Source organism: Sturnira hondurensis, unplaced genomic scaffold (genome assembly GCF_014824575.4).
Source record: "Sturnira hondurensis isolate 20B ecotype Veracruz unplaced genomic scaffold, ASM1482457v3 Scaffold0001304, whole genome shotgun sequence".
Classification (NCBI taxonomy): domain Eukaryota; kingdom Metazoa; phylum Chordata; class Mammalia; order Chiroptera; family Phyllostomidae; genus Sturnira; species Sturnira hondurensis.
Window position 1 is genome coordinate 1,898,064 of NW_028073935.1, and position 9,351 is coordinate 1,907,414.

Here is a 9,351-nt window from a genome sequence, read left to right on the forward strand (position 1 = left end):
TCTGTTTTCCAGAGTGGGGACTTTTTGATTACTGGGCTACTGATCTTGTAGGACACTGCCAAATTAATGAGACCACTCAGATCCATGGCAACCCCTGAGCAATGTGGCCCTCATTCCTCTGGCCAGTGACTATAAGGCATGAATAAAATCTCACGTAAACTCCACATTGCACAATGCTGGTGTATGTGTTTTGCTTATGGCTCTTAAATGCTGATAAGGTAAAAGTCACAAGCTGCAGTCTTTGCTGACATTGGGCATGTAGTGGAGAAGGAAGACGTGGTGAGAATGACCAGGTGACTGAAGGAGAAGAAAGTCAACTTAGATATTTTGTATTATTAATTCTGGGAAGAGGAGATGAGCAGCATAAGCTGATAGCTCCTTGATGGGTGGGTTCCCACTCTAACATCTTTGCTGCTTGGTGCCTTCATCAGTTTCCTAATTCTGGCAGGTGAAGGGAGTGCCATGCTGAGGCTCAGTAACCTTTTCTTTGGATAGAATACTTGGGTTAGTTTGAGATTAACCTTGCCTGTTGTGTATCCTTGGAGAAGAATGTGCAGCTGAAGCTGGGCGTGTGTCAATTGGGCTGGACATTTAGACAGTGGCAACTGAAAATTAACCACCAGCCAACATGGCTTGGCAGGAGCAGACATCTTGACCTGAGCAGTCTGACTGAACGTAAGCAAATTATCAGTATTTGCACCCACATATATCTCTGTGGTAGGCAGAGCTTGGCAAAACAAAATCAGTTGACATTTGTGTCAGTTTAGCCTTGGACACTTTTGAGCTAATCAAGGAAGAGGATATTATAAAATCCAGTGTTTCTGCCTAGGTCAGTGTGGTTCAATTGGTTGTAGTGTCATTCTGTAGGCCAAAAGGTCCTAGGTTCAGTTTCTGGTCAGGACACATGCCTGGGTTGTAGGTTTGGTTCCAGTTGGAGTACTTTTAAGAAGCAGCCAATAGATATTTTTCACACCAGTGTTTCTCTCCCTCTCTTCCCCTCTCTTTAAAAATCAATGAGCATGTCCTCAGATGAGGATTGAAAAAAATTCAGTGTCTGTGACAGTATCCTAGAGAGTCTTTTTGTTATAGACGCAGGGCCATTGGAGTGCTAAGGGCTCCTTGGCCACTAGAACAAGAAGGTGGACAGACTATAAGAAGGGAGGTTGCAAGGTTAGGGTGACCAGGTCCTCCTCGGGGTGTGGATACATTCAGGCAGGCTGGGTAACATGTACTCCCTAAAATAGCACTTCTTGAAAGTAAATGTGCATAGAAATCATCTGGAAACCTTAAAAAATGCAGATTCTGTTTCAGTATGTCTGGGATTGGACCTGCTACTCTGTATTTGTAACAAGCTGTCAGATGCTGCTTAAGTTAATGGTCAAAGATTACGCTTAATAGTAAGGCTCTAAATTAAATCTAAACAAAAATTGACATTTATTTCCTTTTTTCTTAAATCATTTTCTCTGTTTCCCCTACTTATGTTCCTGCTTTAGAGCCTGCTCCAGGTTGGTATATTAAAAGTGTCTCCATTTTTATTTGAAGACTATTTTGTGTTCTATGACTAGAGTTTCATTTATTTAGCCAGTTTTCTGTTGATGGACATTGAGGTGGTTTCTCATCTTTGCCTTTATTAACCAGGCTGTGAATATTGTTCACATAGGTGTTGCAGGTATGTGTGAAAAGATGAAGAAATTACATGGGCACACTTGTATACTGAAAAGTATAATTATTTTAATTAGTGATGTCACAGAAGGTCACACTTTTTTGACAGGCTATTTTTATTTTTGACTCAGATTGAGTTGGCAGTCACCCGAAACCCTGTCAGTTTTGCATGTGCTATTATTTAACCACATTATCTTTCCCATCTTGTTCTTGTGCAATTGTTTTTCTGAAATCTAAGTGTGGGATTGATTTACACAGCCTGTTAAATTCCATTTGCAAGCTCCAGACTATTATTCCCACCTGTCAAGATAATTTCGGTTGTTGACTTTGTCATCTAATATTTTCCACAACTCTCCTGGGTTTATGTTATCTTCATATTAGATAATCATCCCATATCCATCCATCCATCCATCCACCCATCCAACCATTCATCAACTATATATTGAATATCCTACAATAGGCTAGGCACTTTTCTAAGCTTTGGGGATACAGTAGAGAATAAAACAGAAAAAAATCTCCATTCTTCTGGAGCTTTCATTTAAGTAGGGAAGACAGACACTAGCAAAGATAAATAAGTTACATGTATGGTAATGATAATGACAAGTACCAAGGAGAATAATTAAAAAGGGAAGAGAGATAGGAAGAGAGGTAGGGATGTTTTGCAGTTTAGATAGGGTAGCCAAAGAAAGAGATTTTCCTATAACTTGACATTAATCCATTAACTGGCTTCTTTGGGGTACAATGAACTAATCCATTGAAACTCTCTGTCACTTAGGTGTCTAGCCTGCATTTCTCTATACCATGCTCAAAGATACTTTGAGATGTACTAAAACCTGGGTGTTCGGTATCTGTGCCCTTTCCCTAGGCTAGTTCCTAGGTTAGTCAAACTCTTACATAAATGAAAAAAGCTTGATGTGAAAGATTATTTTCCCTTGTTAACTTGAAATAGCTCTTAGTGATTAGCAAGTACCATGTCTGAGTAGTGATGGCTGCTATGGGCTGTGGTCATGGGCCACCGTGTACACTTATGGACCTTGGCCTCATCTGTAAAGCACAGGTGAAAAGGCTAAATTCTCTTGACGATATTGTGGGAAATTAAACTTTTTTCCTCAGTAAGCTTTGGCAAATATAATTCTCAAGAGCAAGCCATGCCCTTGGCTCTATCATTTCAGTCTAAACCCAAAGTTTGCCTCTTAGATGTCATCTCTCTCTCCACCCCATTTCTTTAGGCACACCTTTATTTTTGCAGGGGTTGAGGCTGTGAGGAGATGGAGGCCCTTGTGCTCTCAGGTAGCTCTATACAGGTGTACTGCTGTTATATTCAAATTTACCTGCAGGCTGCAGTGTTGCTATGATTATCTCCTAGTCATACACAAGGCTGTTTTCCAGGTGTACAAACAGGTTGGGTGAAAGTTTCAAGTCGACACTGAATTCATACAGGAGACAAAGAAAGTATGTGAGGTTAGCTATGTGCTCCATGAATAAAGGTAAACTCAAGTGCCTTCATTAGGGCCCCACAATGTGGGGCTCTCTCCTTCTCTGGTCTCAGTTTCTATGTTTGTACATCAGTTGACTAGACTACATTATTTCTAAATCTAGTTCTCTAGCCCTAAAATCCAAGTTCTGTGTATTTATTTAATTAAGTGACCAGGGCAATAATAACTTAGAACCCTGATTTCTTAAATATTCAGTCTGATGAAAAATAAAATGTGTGGCATATGAGGACAGCTATTTTGCTAAGAAGGAGAAGTGTGGGATAGGACTAGAAACCAAGGAAGCTTAAAGGGAGGTACAATCCCAATTGGTGAGCTGAAGCCAATGTGGCCAAATGGCATGCCTGTGACTCAGTGGGAGATTAAACACAGCGGCAACAAGAAGAAATGCAGCAGCAGGAATAGAAAATCCCCACAAAATTTGTGTTGTGCAGCAAACTCTTTTCTCCCCACAACTGCAACTTTCCTTCCTAACCCCATTTACACTCTTACAGGAGAGAATGTGCAAGAACTGTGTCCTTTCTGGAAAACAAATACAGACAATATTAGAGTGCCTCTGTGGTCAGAATGTCCCTTTGTTCTGCTTCTTAATGACTAATTATCATGCTATGAAAGGAGTTATGCAACCCTGGTAGAGCTGAGCCCTCATGCCAGAGTGGCTGGAAGTGTGTAATTTTCAGAACGCTATGACTGCGGCCTTGGAGTTGCGTAAGAAGTCATTACTGAATCCAGCCGAGGCTTGCTCTTTATTACAGGCTCCAGGCTTTTACCCCCAGTAGCTTTACATGCTCGTTAATATTTAAACTGTTGAGTAGTAGTAGAATATTTTGTAAGCTTCAGTCATGTTTGCAGAGTTCAATGTGGGGCTAAGAGCAGAACAGGCAGGGCAGGAGCAGGGCATAAGGGAGGAGGTCTTATTTGTTTATCTTAGAGGATTTTGTCCTTCTGCTGGCCCTTGGGTAGGTGTAAAATTTTCTCCTTTTTCATAAGAAAGTTAAAAAAGACCTCTTCAAGTCAATTTAAAAAAACAGTTCTTGAAAAAAAATCCCTGCAGAACTACTGTAAAGGACACATAGACAAAACCAAGGGGATGGTGGAAGCAAGGGAGGAAGGTGGGTTTGGCTGGGGTGGGGGGAATGGTGGGGAGAAAATGCAGACAACTGTAATTAAACAACAAAGAAGTAATTTATGAAAAAATCTCTGCAATAACCTATTATTTTTTAAAAATAGACCTCAAATACAACTTTAATTTTTAAAAATAATTGAAAAAAAAAGTGTAGCCTCTGGTTAGCTACCAGAATCTTAAGGGTAAGAACAAAGGTCTTTTATCTGGTAGAACCTCATTCATACTAGTGACAAAAACTGACAGGCTAATGTGCCCCAGACTCAGTCTAGAGAAGCTCTTCCTGAAAACCCTGATGGGCTCCTTCCCTTTAGAAAAAATGCTTCTTGACCTCTACATATCTGTCTCCTCTCTGCAAAATCGGGGCAAGTTCTCTGTCTGCCTATGTATGTCTGTGGCGCTTATCACTGTGGTATCCAGGCACAGAGACAAAAACATCAGGCAAAATACAAACTTGTGTATTATGGGAGGAAATGCTGTCTGACTTCCTGGAGTCCCACTTGGCTTACACTGCCCAAGGACTTGATCTCAAGGTGGTTTGCAAAGACTCAAAAAAAGTGTAGACAAATCCAGCAGTATGGTACTTCCTTGTTTTCATTTATGAGAGAAGTAACAAGGTGGTGTTTGTGAAAGTACAGTAAAATTACTAAAGTTTTAAAATGTGCTAATATGTCTCCTCTCCATTAAAACAGCTAAAGGGGCTCCTATGCTTAAAGGAATGAGAAAGTGATTTTTCTTTCTTCCTTCCCCGCCCCACCCATCCTCATTACCTTATGCCTTCTCTCTCTGCTGTTTCTATTTCTTTTTATCTTTTATTTTCTCTTCCTTTTAGTAAAATATTCTTGTTTAAATGGTAAGGTAATGCACATTAATGGTAAAAATATTTCTTCCAAATAAAATAAAAATATGTAAGGCTAAAGAATAAAATATTTTCTCTAGACTCCTGATCTTTTTAGTCCTATCAGTTACCTACGAGGTAACTCTGCAATTTAAGCATTTCTTAAAATCTTTCTGAAAGTTCCCTCCACATGAACTAGCATTCATACATAAAGATATTTAGGGACTTCTGGCCAAGATGGAGGTGTAGGTGGAAACACTGTGCCTCCTCGCACAACTAAGTTTAAAGACAACAAAGTTTTAATAACAAAAACACAGCCAAAACACAGAAAATTGAACTTTATGAAAGTCCGACAACAGTGAATCATTCAGGCAGACTGGTAAGAGGGGTGGAGTCAGGAGCAGGGTCAGCAGGAAAGATTGGCCAGACCCACCCAGGAACGCAAGTAGTGGTTGGCAGATCCCAGGTGTGGGGTGGGAAAGGGTGGACCCAATGAGGGTACAGGGCAGCTGGCTGACCACAGTCACACATTTGAGTGCAGATAAAGCAAGCGAAGGAGCGAACAGTGAGACAGACCACTCAGGCTAGTGCCCCAGCGATGGTACTTAGAGCCTGAAAGCACCAATTGGAAATACTTTCTGGGTCAAGGTGCTGGGAGAGTTCATTGGAGAGATCCAAAGGGTCCTGGACGGAACACAAGCCCACACACCTCGGAACCAGTACCAGAAGGGCCCAATTTGCTTGTGGGAAGTGGCAGAGGGGACTGAAATCCGAGAGAGATTGGAACAAACGCCATTGCCCCTTTCTGACCCCGCCCCCACATACAGCACCACAACCCAGCAACGAGGTCTGCCTGCACTGGTGAACACATAAGGCTGTGCCCCTCATACATAACAGGTGCAAACAGACCAAAACATTATGGCACAAGAACAGCTCAAAGCCCCAGAGCCTATAATTCTAAGCAACCAAGAGATAGCCAAACTTTCAGATGCACAGTTCAAAATACTGGTGATCAGGATGTTCACAGAACTGGTTGATTTTAGTCACAAATTAGAGGACCAAATGAAGGCTAAATTAATTTAAATGAAGGGAAATGCACAGGAAACCAATAGTGATGGAAAATAAACTGGGATTCAAATCAATGGAGTAGACCAGAAGGAAGAAAAAAATGACCAAACAGAAAACAATGAAGAAACAAGAATTCAAAAAAATGAGGAGAGGCTTAGGAACCTTCAGGACATCTTTAAACATTCCAACATCCGAATTATAGGGGTACCAGAAGGGGGAAAGAAACAGCCATGAGTGGAAAACGTATTTGAACAAATAATAAAGGAGAACTTCCCCAGTCTGGCAAAGGAAATAGACTTCCAGGAAATCCAGGAAGCTCAGAGAGTCCCAAAGAAGTTGGACCCAAGAAGGAACACACCCAGGCACATCATAATTACATTAACCAAGATTAAAATGAAGGAGAGAATCCTAGAAGCAGCAAGAGATAAGGGGACAGTCACCTACAAAGGAGTTTCCATCAGACTGTCAGCTGATTTCTCAAAAGAGACCTTACAGGCATGAAGGGGCTGGAAAGAAGTATTCCAAGTCATGAAATCTAAAGACCTACATCCAAGATTGTTCTATCCAGCAAAGCTCTCATTTAGAATGGAAGGGGCAGATAAAGTGCTTCTCAGATAAGGTCAAATTCAAGGAGTTCATCTTCACCAAGCCCTTATTATATGAAATGTTAAAGGAACTCATCTAATAAAAAGAAGATAAAAATATGAACAGTGAATGGACAGCAAACTCACAGTTATTAACAACCACACCTAAAACAAAAGCAAACTAAAAGGGCAGCTAGAACAGGAGCAGAACCATAGAAATGGAGATCACATGGAGGGTTAGCAACAGGGGAGTTGGAGAAGGAGAAGGGGGGAGAAGGTACAGAGAATAAGTAGCATAGATGGTAGTAGGTAGAAAATAGGTGGAGGGCAAGAATAGTATGGGAAATATAGACTCTAAAGAACTTGTGACAGATGGACATAAAGGAAAGGGGGGAATGGTGGGGGAGGGGTGTACAGGATGGAGAGGAATGAAGGAGGGGGATAGGACAACTGTAATGGCATAATCAATAAAATATATTTAAAAAATAAAATAAAGTAAAATAAAACAAAAAAAGATATTTAATGTGAATGGGGCCCATAGTCTGTGCACTGTTCTGCAGCTCGTTCCCTCCTCTGCCTCCCAACATAACAGATAGCTTCCTATTATAGGAGAGACCCACCTATTCACTTTATAACTGCTTAGTAGTCCATTATGTGGTTGTAGTCTAATCAATTTCACCAATGCTTTAAATTGGTACTAAGTTTATTCCAGTTTGGGGGATTACAAACAGCAATGCTGTTACACACATTCTAGTACACAAGCACATTTTGCATAGTTGAAAGAGCATACCATTAGGATAAATTCTTAGCAATAGAATTGCTGGGTCAAAGGATATGTGCATTTTACACTTTAATAAATATTGCCAAATTGCCCTGTAAAATGGTTGCACTCATTTACAACTCCATTAACAGAGTATGAAGAGCCTGTTTCTTCAAAACTTCATAAACTTCATGTTCTATCAAACTTAAATTTTTGCCAATAGGCAACAAATGACAAGTCATTATTGTTTTTATTGATATTTTAATTATGAAAGATTGAATATTTTTATTTGTTTATGAGCTATATGTATTTCTTTTTGTGGAAACTGTCTGGTCTTGACTGCTATTCATTTCTACTTCATTTTTAGTAATTAAAAATAGATTCATAAAAGGTGTGTTTTTTGCTATTAGCTTTTATTTTTCAAATAGATAGGTCACAAATACATTCCATGTTTGTCCATTTTTTAAACAGAAGTTTACAATATTTATGGAGTCATATTTACTTGCCTGTTCTTGGATAGAATATAGGTTTTGCACCATGTTTAGATGAACCCTGAATATGCAAAGACTAAAGCTATTGCATGCTTTCTGCTAGCACTCACATAGTTTGCTTTATGCAAGTAAATCTTTGCTATTTCATACAATTATTTTGGTGTATGGAGTGAGGTAGGAATTCCATCTGAGACAATTCTATGGGTTCTATGTAGTTTTGCAAATCAGCCTCTCAGTATAGTGACATGTTGCCAAGTGAAAGTTTTGTGCTCCCTTGGAAACAAGAAAATTCAGTCAGGCTTTTTGTAGAGTCCACACAAGAACTTGGCAAAGTACTCGGCTATACTCTGAAGGAGGCCTTAGTGCAAAAGAGAAGATGGCAAGAAGATCGAGAGAAAAGTGGAAAACTGATGGATTCTGGTGGTAAGAGAAAAACACAATCTTAAAATGAGAATAATCATCCATGTGCATCAACCATGGGGCTAATAAGGCCTGTTTCTACTTGAACAGTATGAGCAACGAAGAGAGAGAATTACTGAGCTGTAGAAACAATGGAGCAAATGAATTTTGTTTACCTTTCTTCCATTTAGCTCTGCTCAAGAAGAAAAGAAGGAATACACAATGTTTTTGTTACTCTCATTTTAACAATATTTCTGGAGTTTTCTTGGTTTAACAGATAAAATAATCTTATTTGAAGGTCAAAAGATCTCATTCACTATATCCGCTAGGTTTTCAATGTTCCTCCTATGTGTGGAGATATTTTTCTTTCAAAGACCGAGTAAGTTAATTGCACAATGAGTAACATTAGGGGTTTGTATTTCTTGGCATGAGTGATATGATATGCATATTGGCAAAGATCTACGTGACTTCTATTTGCAACATAAATAGTATCCTATAGTTCAAATTTTGGCTAATTTTGTTAAAAGGTACTGAAGAACTCTTTACTGCCCCCTGCCCCCCCAGGTGACTACCACAAGTTAAATTGTGTAATTTGTATAATAATTGTAAGTCAATTGATAAAGATTTGATTTCATCATTAAAGGCTAAGGTGTGCTACCACTACTATTAATACTGATTAACATTGGTGTCATATACTATATACATATGGTATGCAACAAGTAGATGTGTGTGTGTTCTAATTTAATCCTAATGCCCCCTAGGAGGCCTACAATACCAATTCCATTATGTCTACTCTACAAATGAAGAAACAGAGGCTCAAGTAGACTAAGAACCTAGTGTAAGATCACAAAACCAGTGAGTACAGAGTTGAGACCTAACCCAGGGTTTCACAATATCCCTCACCTCAAGGAGAGGTGCAGATACAGTGAGAGG